This window comes from Microcaecilia unicolor, chromosome 8 (assembly GCF_901765095.1).
Source record: "Microcaecilia unicolor chromosome 8, aMicUni1.1, whole genome shotgun sequence".
Classification (NCBI taxonomy): Eukaryota; Metazoa; Chordata; class Amphibia; order Gymnophiona; family Siphonopidae; genus Microcaecilia; species Microcaecilia unicolor.
The window spans coordinates 138,870,831-138,885,015 of record NC_044038.1 but is presented as its reverse complement, the minus strand read 5'-3'; positions in this window follow the sequence as shown (position 1 = coordinate 138,885,015).

The window sequence follows — 14,185 nt, the reverse complement described above, 5'->3', positions numbered from 1 at the left end:
AGGAAGAAAATGGAGGAAACTTAGAACACCCCAAACCTTTGCCATTTATAGGGACAGACTTAAAGAATACCATACTATGTTTCGAGAGACTAAAATAATTTATTTATTTTCTCAGTGAATAGAATACAGTGTGTGCCTGACTAAAGAGATATATCATGTGCTAAGGGACCTTCAGTAACAAAGCATATTTAGAAGAAAAGCCTTAGGGAGAAGAAGTTGAAAAATAGGGGTGAGAGCCTTAGAAGGTGAAAATCATGGCTGAAAATCCCAGGGGAATCATTCCTAAACTTCAGAGTTCTTCAATGAACTACATGAGTTCACATCAAATCACAAGTCAGAAACCTTGGAATACAGTTAGATTCAACACTTACTTTGATTTCCCAAATCAAGGCAACCTTCAAGAGCTGCTTCTACTACTTGCGACAGCTACGCTGCCTCTCTCCTTACATCGAGAAGGTAAATCTTATCCTAGTTGTGCATGCCATGATAACATCAAGACTGGATTACTGCAATGCACTATATAATGGTCTGACTACAAAGGGCCTGCACCAGCTCCAGTTGATTCAGAATGCAGCGATATGACTCATAGAAGGTTGCAAGCGACATGACCACATCACACCATTTTTGCAAAATCTTCATTGGCTACCAGTACAATACAGGGCAATATTTAAAAAAAAAACTCTGTCTGATCTTCAAGGCCCTGAAAGGAAATGGCCCTGAGCATCTGAAAAATAGGATGATCCTCCACACAACACCAAGGACATTAAGGTCCTCACAAGGACTTTCACTACCCACACCCTCTCCAAAAGAAATTACACTATGTGATACCCACAAGCGAGCCTTCTCCGGAGTAACCCACACACTCTGGAATGCACTGCCTGAAAGGCTTCGCTTAACACAAGACTAACTCTACTTCAGGAAGCAGGTGAAAGCTTGGCTCTTCAACCAGGCCTTTAATGAAAGAAGTAACTAATTTGCTAGTCTCACTCACACACACTAGGAGTGACTCAGGCTGCATATACTGCAGCAGGAAATGTTTATCTACTCCTACCCTAGCTGAGATAATATTTAACCATCTCTCCGTACTCATGTGCAACTTTCTTTAAATCAGTCACTTTTCTTTCTAACTCTTCCTACTATCTTACCTATCTATATGTTACATCTTTGCTTTACCCTTCAGTATCAATTATAATGCTCTATTAATTACGTAGTGTTGACATTGTTAGTATACCATACTTTGTATTGTTATTTGAATATTTCTACTGCTGTAATTGCCTATTGCTCATCTGACCTATTCTTACTGTACACCGCCTTGAGTGAATTCCTTCAAAAAGGCGGTAAATAAATCCTAATAAATAAATAAAATGAGTGAAAGTTCCAGAGGAAGGCTCCCTGAAGAAAAGAGCATTAAGAAAGAGAATAAGCATGAGTGAAACACCCAGAGGAGAAGACCCCGAAAGAAAGAGCACCCAGTGACTTAAATGCACATGTGAAAGTCTTGTGTGTGTGTGTGTGGGGGGGGGGGGGGGGGGGGTGATGGTCCCTGGCAAGAAGACTGAGTCCCTGAAAAGGAAAGGTATCATCGCTAACATATAGAAGTAAAGGAGTTCCCTTCTCCCTCTGAGAATCAGAGGCCATGGGGTTTAGCTTTGAAACTGCTGACATGCTCTGTATAGAAGCAAGGATCTCTGAAGAAAGTGAATAGCCAATGAAAGGCCAACTTTTAAAAGTCTTTGTGAATGTTTGTTTTGACTGAATCCTAAAAAAGGGAGCTGTTCATTTGAAAAGTCAGTAAGAGGACCTCACTTCAAATCAATCTGGGGTTGAAGCTGAAGTCAGAATAGCATTATTTTCTAAACTATTCAACAGTAAGGCACCTAATTAAGGCAGCCATTGTAGGCTAAGAGAAAACCTCTGAATCTAAGAGGATGGAAGTTAAACAGGCTGGAAGAGTGGAACAGATTAAAGGACATCTTTAAATTGGAGTGCTCCCTAAATGGATTGCTTTGATACATCTTGGTGCCTTTCTTAGCTTGTAAAGTTCCATATGCTGATGATCAAAGCTAAATGTGTGCATTAGAGGCCACTATTAATGCCTATGCCAGCTCAGAGCTGGCATTGACAAGGCAGCCCAGGCTGTCTGTGTTAGCCTGGGCTGCAGTGCCGGCTCCAATGAACCAGTGGACCCCTGGATCTTCCCCCCTGTAAGGCCCCTTCTCCCTGGACCGCACATGGCAATAGTGGTCCAGTGGGACCCCTGTACTCACTTCCATCACCCGTGCTTTGGGTCCAGTGTGACCTATGAGAGGGGGCCTGATATACTCCCCCTGGAATGTTTTCCCTGGTGGCCTAGTGGTGAAGGGAACCCCCCAACCAGGTCTTTACTGTTGGAGGGTGGAGGTTGTCAGTATCAGCCCCTGCTGACAATTGACAGCCTGGCTGACGCTGACAGCCCTGTATCCCGGGAATGTGTTCAAAGGTTGTGCTTAACGCACAACATTTGAACGCATGCACTAGACACCATTTGCCCGCTTTGCTCCCTCATGCTGAAACCCCATAGTGCCCATATCATTTGCATACTATTAGGTTGGATCACGAGGGAGTAACGTCGGGGTGCTGCTGTGGTGGTAAAGCTCTGGTTCAGTTCCATGCAGCGTTGGAGTTTGGATCATCTGGGTCTATATGTGGCACCCTGTCACCAAGCTGGGGGAAAGAAATGCCCTGCAATAGGCTGGGTGTATGGAATTGTCACATAGTTAAGGCATGTATTCCCTCCTCATTGGGGGCTAAAAGGTGATTCTAACAGTTATATGGGCAATGGCTGTGCACAAATGGTTATGCGGCTAGTACTGCATTTACCCCTCTGAACTGCCAAACAATTACTAGATAGTAAAGGGTCACATCCCACTCTGGTGGCTATCAGGCAGCATGTCATGACCGGTGCCTGAAGGCCAATGAGCACCAGCCAGGCCTCCTCACACAGGCTCTAAAATAGTTACTATTATAAAGTACTGTAAATGCCATGCAATAAGAGCAGGCTGACCAAACGGCACATGTCCACACGTTCCAGTAGTACAGCTCTGCTGGCCCCTCTCCCTCCAGTAGCCCTGTTGGCTTTTCCTAATAGGTCTCCTTTGAGTGGGTAAAACGCAGCATCCTGTGCACACAAAGAACTGCAGGGGTCACATCAGTTGACTGGCCAAGGTAGCTCACATCAGGGCCAGGGTGTACTGTATAAAGTTTGTACATAATGGAGGGTGCCAATGTTTCCCTATGATATCACTACACAAGGAGCAGAACATCTTCACTTTTGTGCTCCCTGACATCTGAAATGTGTAACGGTCTAACCTAGGCCTCCACCTGTCAGGGAGGCCTATCATGTATGTAATCCAATAAGGGGCAATGCCTATCAACTCACGGCCATAAATGGTACTAAACTCATAGCAACTCATTCTCAGAACATTCCCATGGTCATCAAAACCTGACCATTGCAACCACTGCCCTCACTTGAATCACTGTTGTAGCTCATCACTATTGTGTGTGTGTACAACTGATGTGTCACTTTGGAGTAATATACAGTACACACATGTATCGATACTACATAAGGCCCGTTCCTGCACACGTCAAATAAAAGAAGAACACCAACCCTTACAGTCACACAAATGAGTCAAACACAGCGAGGGTGACACCCTCGCTGTGTTTGACCCATTCCTGCACACTCCATCAGGATGGGACACAAACAACCAACTATGTAATTTCTGCCCTTGGGAGTCGGTGAGGAGTTATATGCCAGCATCAAAAATTACATGGAAATCCATATAATGATGACAACATAATCAGTTCCCAATACCCGTAGCCCAGACATGGCAGTCTTGAGCCCACAAACAAAACTTCACTGTAGGCCCACACAACAGTCGTGAACCCACAAACCCAACTTCAAGTAGCATGCACTTAGTCCACAGACCTATTCTCACCTCAGATTTGAGGTGGTGTAGGCTACCCTGTAGCCAGTGTTTGTATCTCCTGAGATGCCCTCCACCCTGCTCCAAAGTACATCTAATGTTTCTGTGAGCTATGGACTAGCTAAAACATATACCTTGCATGAGGCTAGTGGTTGCATTATTCTTGACTCATGAGTTTGTATCTCTAAGAAGTTTTTCAACTTCCCAGCTGTAAGGACAGAAAATAAGATCTCAAGGTCCAGAGAAATTCCACTTGGAATGAATCATATGTCACGCACAGCAGCTTTATACAGAATGGAGGATTACTATCTCAAGGTCCAGGGAAATTCTACTTGGAATGAATCATATGTCACGCACAGTAGCTTTATGCAGAATGGAGGATTACTATCTCTGCAAATTGGTTGTATGTGGTAGTCAGAGTATATTAGCAGAAAAGGCCTAACACTGTTCTGAAATTCTTACGTCTGCACAAAGCTCAACCTACAACCTTTAAAATCATATGGGTCAGTTCTTAATTAGAATGTGTACCCTAGTACTACCTCATATCTCCTCAGCAATAATAAACACGTGCAGTGCTGTCCATGTTATATACAGGTACTGTTTGAAAAAAGAAATTCACTGATCTTCAGAAGAATGCCAAGAAGATACAGTGGGAAATCAGCACATCTTTGCAGGAATAAAGGGGGCTACTAATAACGCATAGGTGAGTGGTACACCTGGAAAGATCAGTTTGTGACATCTTGATAACACGAGGCCAAAGTGGAAAGATGCTGATGTGGAGCTCAGTGTTCTGTGTGTGCTGGTGTATTATGATGTAGGCTTTTGGACAGCGGATTCTGGGAATGCACAGTCAGACTGTATGTGAATAAACATGACTGTAGAATTAATTGGTGCAAGTCCTATGACCCTCCACTATCTGTTTGCGCAACACTCAGCAGTGGTGTATATACCTCCAGGAAGGGCAACTTTGTACCTCTACAATGACTTAATGGGTAATGCATTGCTCTCTAAAACCAACATTCTGGGTTTGATTTCCACTCCAGCTTCTGAAAGTGGTGGCTCACTCAGGGCATGAAACCAAAATGAGGGTAAAGAGAGTCATCTTAATGTGAGTTGTGGGTAAAATCCACTCACACTGACACAAAAGATTTGCAGGTTAGCTCAACATGGCTGGTACTGTTGCATATGCAAAACATGGCTGTAAGAGAGAAAAGACCCTATCGGAATGGCCTTGGCCCTATGAGACTGAAGCCACACTGAATATAGTGTTTCACTGAAGTGCAGAAAGGGCCACAAGTTAACTGCCCCATACAGTCGGTGACACTTAGCATGTGTGATAGGAATAGTATGGCTGTGGCAGTGGAAGAAAACAATTGTTGGTGCACTGTAGGAATCGAGCTAGATGTCTGCATATGTCTGGTGTCACACACTGAGGCCTAAACTTGATTTATCTCTCACTGGGAGTTGGCACTGCAGCAGGCCTGTGATCTCAGGCTGTCAGTCACAGCAGCAATGTGGTGACCATGGAGTAGCAGCGTGTGTGGAACTTTAGGCCAGTAGCATAGCAATGCTACCATACAGACATTTGGTAGTGCGTTCCATAGTTGCGTGCTTATGTAGGAGAAGCTAGATGCATAGGCTGATTTATATTTTAGACCTTTGCAGCTTGGATAATGGAGATTTAGGTATGTGCGTACTGAACTTTTCTAGTTGGTAAGTCTATGAGGTCTGCCATGTATACCGGGGTCTCGCCATGAATAATTTTATGAACCATATAGGTAGCAAAGTACTTGAACAGAACCATAATCCTGTGAAGTGCAATAGAACTTTGATAAGAAAAAGGGAAAAAGCCTCTGAACCCAACTTCCAACCAAAATCAATGTTTTCAAAAACAAAGGTTGAGGAAACTATATGGGTTACTTCTCTTCATTGGCATAATTAATTCTTTGGTTCAAAATTGCTAAACATCACAGAACTGACAATTAATGGATCCACAAAAAGAAGTAAAAGAGTTGCTTAGCTTAAACTTCAAAGTGCAGGTGAGCAAAAATGTGTGTGTGGTCGGTCAATTGTCAGTTCTGTGATGTTGAGCAATTTTGCACTTCACAGGATTATAGTTCCGTTAAAGTACTTTGCTACCTATATTACAGAGATTATTTTGTCTATTAAGGTTTGCCATTTTGCATCTCTCTACCTTCAGGAGCTTAGTCGAGATCGGGTGGCAGAGCCAGTGGTGGGAGGTGGGGCTGGTGTTTGGGAGGCAGGGATAGTGCTGGGCAAACTTATACGGTCTGTGCCAGAGCCGGTGGTAGGAGACGGGACTGGTGTTTGGGAGGCAGGGATAGTGCTGGGCAGACTTATACGGTCTGTGCCCTGAAGAGCACAGGTACAAATCAAAGTAGGGTATACACAAAAAGTAGCACATATGAGTTATCTTGTTGGGCAGACTGGATGGACCATGCAGGTCTTTTTCTGCCGTCATCTACTATGTTACTATCAAGCTCATTTTCAAAGCACTTAGCCTCCCAAAGTTCCATAGAAACCTATGGAACTTAGCCTCCCAAAGTGCTTTGAAAATATGCCTCTTTGTATATGTTTTACAAAACAATATATTTAGGCGTTTGCTCTTGTTCTATATTACTATACTACATATACTACATAGCAAACTGATATTGTGTTTACTCGATGACTATTTTATTATTAAAGAGGAAAGACTTCAGAATCTCGGGCTCAGCTGATCATTATATGTGGGAAAACCCACACGGTCTCTAAAAAATCGATTAAGTGATCATAAACACAATTTAAAGTATTCTCGCATAGATGCTCCTCTTGTCCAGCATTGCATACAATATTCACATAATTTTGAAGACCTGAGATGCATAGTGATCGATCACGTTCCTGTGTATATTCGTGGCAGAGATCGAGACCGTAGAATAACACAGAGAGAGCAACATTGGATTTATAAATTGGGATCTCTGATTCCTTACGGATTAAATACCAAAGTTGAATGGAAAGTGTTTTTTGAAGAGATGAATTATTATATTTTTTTGAGGAGATGATCGGTTTTTTTGAAGAGATGGATTTTTTTTTCAGGCTGTTAGGGTCTTGCCCTTTAAATTCCCCCCGTAAAAGATAGGAGGGGTTTAAACAGGAAACAGTTTAAATACCCCCGGTACTGCAATGATAATCTTAACTGAGTACACTGGTGGTAAAGGCAGGTGAATCTGAATACCTAAGTAAGTGAGTTATCTAATGACTTTCTATGTGTAAAAGGTGACTGATTTAAACACTGTTTTATGTACGTCTGTAGGTGCAGTAAAGAGACGGTCAGTCCGGCTCCTTGAAGCTAAGAGCGAAGCGGGAGCTCGCCGTCGGGCACAGACATGAACAATAAATTCAGCACTATCCACAGCTAAGTACTTTTGTAGTAAAATATACTTACAGGTAGATAGAGGTTTTGGCTAATGAAGATTCTCGCCAGCGTGAACCAAGAATAAAAGGCATGCTGGGCGTTGTGGTCAGCTGTATTGCTAATAAGCATGATCAGCTGAGCCCGAGATTCTGAAGTCTTTCCTCTTTAATAATAAAATAGTTATCGAGTAAGCACAATATCAGTTTGCTATGTAGTATATGTATATGTTCTGCAAACCATGGAGTCATCTCCTACTCCACCTTGCCATCTAGGACTTGACATAGGGTCTCCTCTCCCATCTTTCACCTCACAATTGGCCACAGAGTAATTTTGGGCTGGCATAGATGACAGTCCAACCCTCCTCCAATGTGTCTCCTGCCAAACCATACCATGTCTTTGCTATGTATCAGTGCCTGCGGAGGGCAGACCATTTGTGGAATCAGCAGTGCCACTGGCTCCAGAGTAGTTTGGGGTTCTTGGACTTCCAGCTCACACAACAGGCATCTCAAACAACTCATTGTCTACATACAGCCACTCCTCCTCTTCTCATAACCTTCTCTGGTCAAAAATAATGATTTTTCACACCTCCTCCCTCTCCTTCCCATAAGTATCTCCAACATGTCATGTGTCCTTACAGGATTCTGTGCACTACGTTTGCTGATGTTGATCACAATCTTTCCTCTGCCACACTGCTCTCATTCTTGTACAAACTCAATGCCAACCACAGACAGGCCTTAGTTGGTAGAAGGGTTTGGTCAGCAGCAGAGAGCACAGGCCAGAACCAAAGGTGAAAACCTCACCCTTTTTCAGAAGAACACCAGTAGGTGGGGGGAAAGTCCACAGCCAGAATGGGGGAGCTGAGGGAAGAGAGAGACAGGGAGGTTGTGCTTTAGAAAAATGGTGCAGTAGAAATGGTGTACCCAGGGGGAGCTAGCAATGGAAATGGTGCACTTGGGGAGATATGTTGAGAAATTGGGCAAAATATGGTGGGGACATGTTTGGGATGTCAGGGGAAGTAAAGGCATTCAGTTCAAAGGCCAAGACCAAGAAAGAAGGGGAAGGGAAGAAGGAAGGGTATGTGATCTGGGCTCCAATTAGTATAGGCTATGCTGGGTGACACTTGTTCATTACTATACTCACAGGACAGCCTGATATAAACCATCCATGAGCCCCTGAAGCCTGGGCAGCCAGGTATCACCAGAGTCCATATACACTGGCAACCCAGCCAAACAAGGTTTGTACCCTGTGTACAAGACAGTGCAACTGTTGTCATGTATTGCTTTTGTTTTGCAGGACATCTAGACCATGAGGAGGAGAAGGAGGAGCAGGAGGATGGGCCATCTGCCACCACCTGTGCAGCTGCCACCACCACCTGTGCTGCTGCCACCATCTCTGCAGCTGCTTCCACCACCACCTCTGCTGCCGCTCCACCCACTACTGCTGTGGCTGTTACTGCTCCCACCAGGAGATTAGGAGGGAGGCAGCTACAGTCCCCCCACCCCATTGTATGATGCCCCATTCCACTCCTACCAAATCCCTCCCATGTCACCACTGCCCATATTCCCCATTGTCCCCCTGCTCTTGACCCTCAGACCAGCCCACTTCGCCCCTTCCTGAGGAGCAGCTGCACCCTGTTTGCCAGAGTCCCCTCCATCCCTGGATGCAATGCCTGGAATCTCTCCACAACAGGACTCAATAGCAGGCCTCTTCAGGTGAAGGACCTAGTGGTATCCCACTTCAGCCTCCCCCTGAAGAGGTCAATATTCAGGTCCTGCTGCAGGAGCTCCAGATCTTGCAACAGGGACAGAGGGGGTTCCTGGAGCAACATCACTTGCTGCTTGGCCAGGAAGAGATGTTGTTCCTGCAACATCACTTGCTGCTTGACCAGCAACTGATGTTGCTCCAGTAACAAGCGGCAATGGGCCAAAGGTTGGGCAATGTACAGCTGACTGGAGCTAACATCTGCTGTACATTGACCAACCTTGTCCTTGCCCTAGTCTGTGCAGGGCTCATCAGGCCTGATTAGGTACGATGGGCCTTGCCGCACTTGCACACAGGGTGCACCAGCTCCCCTGGAGTGGGGCTGTTCTAGCCCAACACTCTCCCCCTCTTCCCCACTTCCCCACCCCCATTGTAAATAGATTTCAATATATGTTTTTATATTGTTTACATTTGTGTGAGGTGTGTTTCATTATATTGCATGTAGAATTGCAATATATGGTAGCAGGTTTATACCAATGTAGCTATACATTCATCTATATCTTAACCCTGTTTCTGTGGTTCTCTGTCTTAGCTATGGTGCAGATAGTTCACTACAGAAAACAAAAGAGGGATCAAGGGTACACAAACCAAAACAAAACAAAAAAAGTACACATGGTCCTTCAAGACTGGGACAATAAAGAAAATTTATTCAAAATGTGACCTGACACGGGCAGTGTTTCGGTGTAAATACGCCTGCATCAGGAGTCAGAAACGTCCCAAGTTTCTTATTGTTGGTTTTTCAGTTATCGGAAATCCAAACAATATAGCTGGTCTTTTTATAAACGTTGATACTCTCTGCGTTTACAGAAAGACCAGTTATTTTGTTTGGTTTTTCCAATTACTGTGAAAGCTAGGAAACTTGGGATGTTTCTGACCCCTGACGCAGGCATATTTACGCCAAAACACAGCCCGTCGGGTCACATTCTAAATAAATTTACTTTATTGTACAGTCTTGAAGGCCCTTGTGCTCAGATAGTTCACTAGCCTCAATTTCCCTGCTAAAGGTCCACAGCTTAGATTTAGAAGCACAGCTGTTCCCTAATATATCTAATTTTTTCTCCCATACTCAGTTCCACAATGATTCATAGCCTTAATTATCCCAGATGCATGACAAGAGCCAGCACACAGCTCAAATGCATTATCTAGGGAAGACAGGGAAGGCTAGAAACAATCAGAATACATCCTCAATGCACCCTTTAAGATGGCAAAGCGTTTTTACAGAACAGATGCATTGACCACACAGTAAAAGTTATGTGTCTAGATTAACAGGTAGAATATTTAGCACAGCACTACTTACAGATGTGACCACAAAGCCCTAGGCCACCACATCTTGAGAGGGGCATAGGGAGCCTTCAAGTAGGCCTTGTTATACGAGTACCTAAAATTATCATGTCTAAGCAAAGCACATGCCGTATCTGCATAGTCAGCAAACACACCTGATGGATAGTTTCTTGGTGGTTCCTGAAAATAGGATGCAAAGGTGTGTCTTCCAGGCCTGGTCCAAGCCCCCCCTCCCCCCCCAAGGTAACTGTTAGTCCATATGGAAAGTGTAGCTGCTGTCACTTTGTATTATTTACTAATCTGCGCTAGTGGCTGGCAGGTTGCTAATGGCCATACATTCCATTCACTTTAAATGGGCTGTGTTTGCATGCTGTGTTGCACAGTAAATAGGGTGAAACCTGTAATAATACTGGGTCTCTACTAAGGGTGGTAAATATGATTTATACTTATATCCTGGAGCTCCGAGGTATCTTTTTTTAAATGCTATTATATATATATATCGTGGTGCAAGGATCACTGGTAGTTAGCTCTAAGTAAACATTATACATAGTTTTTGATTGGTTTTGTCAGTGTTTACTACCCTGTTGATATATTTCTGTTCCAGTGTTTAGCAATGAAACAGTGTGATACTAGATTTTATCTTTAAAAATTCTGGTATGTTGCCATTTCCATCTTTTAACTGCCTGGGCAAGTCTAGAGAACAGAATGCCTAAAATGTGATTAATTTTAATTTGAATCAATAAAACCATCAGTACCAAGAAACATCAATCATTGTAGAATCCAGAAATGCTCTTTGTGATAATCATCATTGCCATGGAAAAAAAATAACTTTTTTAAAATGTTTGAACAGTACAGTATCATATCCCGCCACTACCCCAAGATCCATAAAGAAAGACAACATTCAGTTCATGCAACTTTTTCAGTATCTTTGAGCACTACTCAGTGGTACATTCTGTGAAAATAGTTAAAATTGCTATGCAATGAAAACAGACTATAATGACAGACTTTAATAAATGCTCTTATGATCAAACTAGTAAAAAAAAGGCCCGTTTCTGGAGCCAATGAAATGGGTGCTAGCAAGGCTTTCCTGTGCCCCCCCCCCCCCACCCAACGCACCTTGGTTGTTAGTGAGGGCATTGCGCCGCCGTGGCCGTCGTCGATGTGTAACTGTGGCCCCCCCACCCAACGCACCTTTGTCGTCAGTGGGTGGCCCATTGCGGCGCCCTGGCCTTCGTCGATGTGAATTGCTCCACCTCCGCCCTCAACGTCATAACGTTTGACGCAAGGGCGGGGCCCCGAGACTGTGATTTTGTTGGCTTCAGAGCTTCGAACTTACGAACCTTGGCTTCAGTGACATCATCAGACAATAGAACGTTGAGGGTGAGTTTTATATATATAGATGTTTAGATAAAATACAGATGTAAAACACTGAGTTTTCACTAAGGGGCCCTTTTACTAAGCCGTGCGTCTATGCGCACCCAACACATGCCAAAATGGAGTTACTGCCCGATTACCACTTGGCTCTTGCGGTAATTTCATTTTTGGCATACATCCGATATGTGCTTCTGAAAAAATTTTCAGATATGTGCCAAGTGGCATTTGATGCACATAGGTCATTACTGCCTAGTTACTGAGTGAGTTGTTGCCACTGGGTCAATAGTTGGCGGTAAGGTCTCAGACCCAGAATGGACGCGCGCCAATTTTGATTTTGCCGCACGTACATTTTAGGTCAACATTTTAAAAAGGCATTTTTTACAGGTGCGCTGAAAAATGTTTCTGCACACACCCAAAACACACACCTACACTACCGCAGCCCATTTTTCTGTGCAACTTAGTAAAAGGACCCGTTAGTGGCCAAATCATCCCTTTTTGGCCCCCATGTTATGTGTCAGAGAGTGCTGGATATTAACCGATTTGACATGTACAGCAGGAAAATCTCCTACTTAGAAGATGCATACGGGCATTAACAGTTTAATATTCGGCAAATCGCGTTTTCATCATGTACAGCCACTGCGTTATAAACTACACTGGCTCCCAGTCAAAGACTGAATTACATTTAAAATCTGTTCACTAACGCACAAGATAATTTATGGAGAAGCCCCTGAATATATGCTCCATCTCATCAATCTACCTTCTAGAAATGCACTAATAACTGCAAGGACCTACCTCAATCTACATTATCCCAACTGCAGGAATGTTAAATACAAGACCCTTTTTGCTTCGACCTTCCCCTACATCAGTCCAAATTTCTGGAATGTTCTGCCGAATCAACTAAAAGAACTAGTCGACCACCACCTGATCAAAAAGTCTTTTAAAACATTCTTATTCGCCAAAGCTTATTCCACTGGCAACTCCTATGTTTAACCTCTCTCCCTTCCTGACTGTACATGGTTATCTGCCGGTTGCTTTGCCCCTATCTTTCACCCCGTGTTTTCCACTGTTCCATTCCCTGCCTTTCTCAATCTGATACTGAGTCATCTTTGCATTGTATTTTTTCCTCTTGAATTATTGTAAGCCACATTGCGCCTGCTCCTGTGGGAAAATGTGGGGTACAAATGCACCAAAATAAATAAATAAATAAATTGATGCCAATATAGATTCTGGATTTCTTGGAATGAAGAGAGAGGTTTCTGCTTAACTTCATATGTGGTCAGGGATTGTCATTGTCTTTCTGCTTTATAATACAGCTATTAGGAGCTCCTTCAGTACAGCATTGCACTGCAAAATATTTGCTTCACTATTCTCTAAAGAACACATTTTCTTTCACCAGTAAAAGTTATTTGCACTCAATGTGCAAGTGAGGAATTAACAGAATGATTTTTTAGACTCTTGAGAATTGAATACAATTTAAATCATGATGGTAGATCAGCAAAAAAAAAAGTTCTTTTTCTATTCAGATGCTATGGAGTTGGTTTTATCAAATTAACCCTTAGAAGAGAGATATTTGAAAACCAGAGTCAGTTTCATTTCATGCAAATAGTATACACTATTAATGACTCTGGTATCATTTAGCTTGCATTAAGAAATACCATTTATATAGGTTATCCTTGTTGACGTTTGACATTTATATAGGAATTACATAGAAAAATTACTGTTTTTCAGTATACTTTCTTTCCTTTCACTCTGCTTAACTGTCTAAAACAATATTAAGGTACAAATTGTTGATCTTTTGAAACTTGAATAGTGCTGTGTGCACTGACCTTCACAATTGAAATTCCAAGAGGAGAAAATTAATTGTGCCAAGCATGAATATATTAATTATTTCTTAGATTGCCATCACACATAAAACAGATATTAGCAATTTGAATTAACATAATTATTGCAAATAGGTGTAGAGTGGGTGGAAGTCAGGTAGGAGAGATTAGAAGTGCTGCAAGCCACTGAGAATTTTCAACAAGCCTTGTGCCATCTGATTTGCAATTACAATAGTTATTATATACATGCTGCGTGTTCACTACAGAGGTATCTCTTTATAACCAATCAGGTTTAAGAAAAACGTACTAAGAATGCTATTGTATTAATGCGTGTTCGCAGCAATTAACACATATTATCACCATTGTTCCCTCTAAGCTGGGCGGGAGTCGTCCACCTACAGTCCTGCCAGTGGGGGGTGCTGTTTCACTATTACATTTACAATAGCCAGTGACAGGTAAGCTTTAAAGTATTCCAGGGAACCTACCTGTTCCTAGTGAATGAAAACACAGTATTGAACCATCATCTCCCACTGGCAGAAATGCAGTTGAAAGACTCCCGCTCAGTTAAAGGGAAC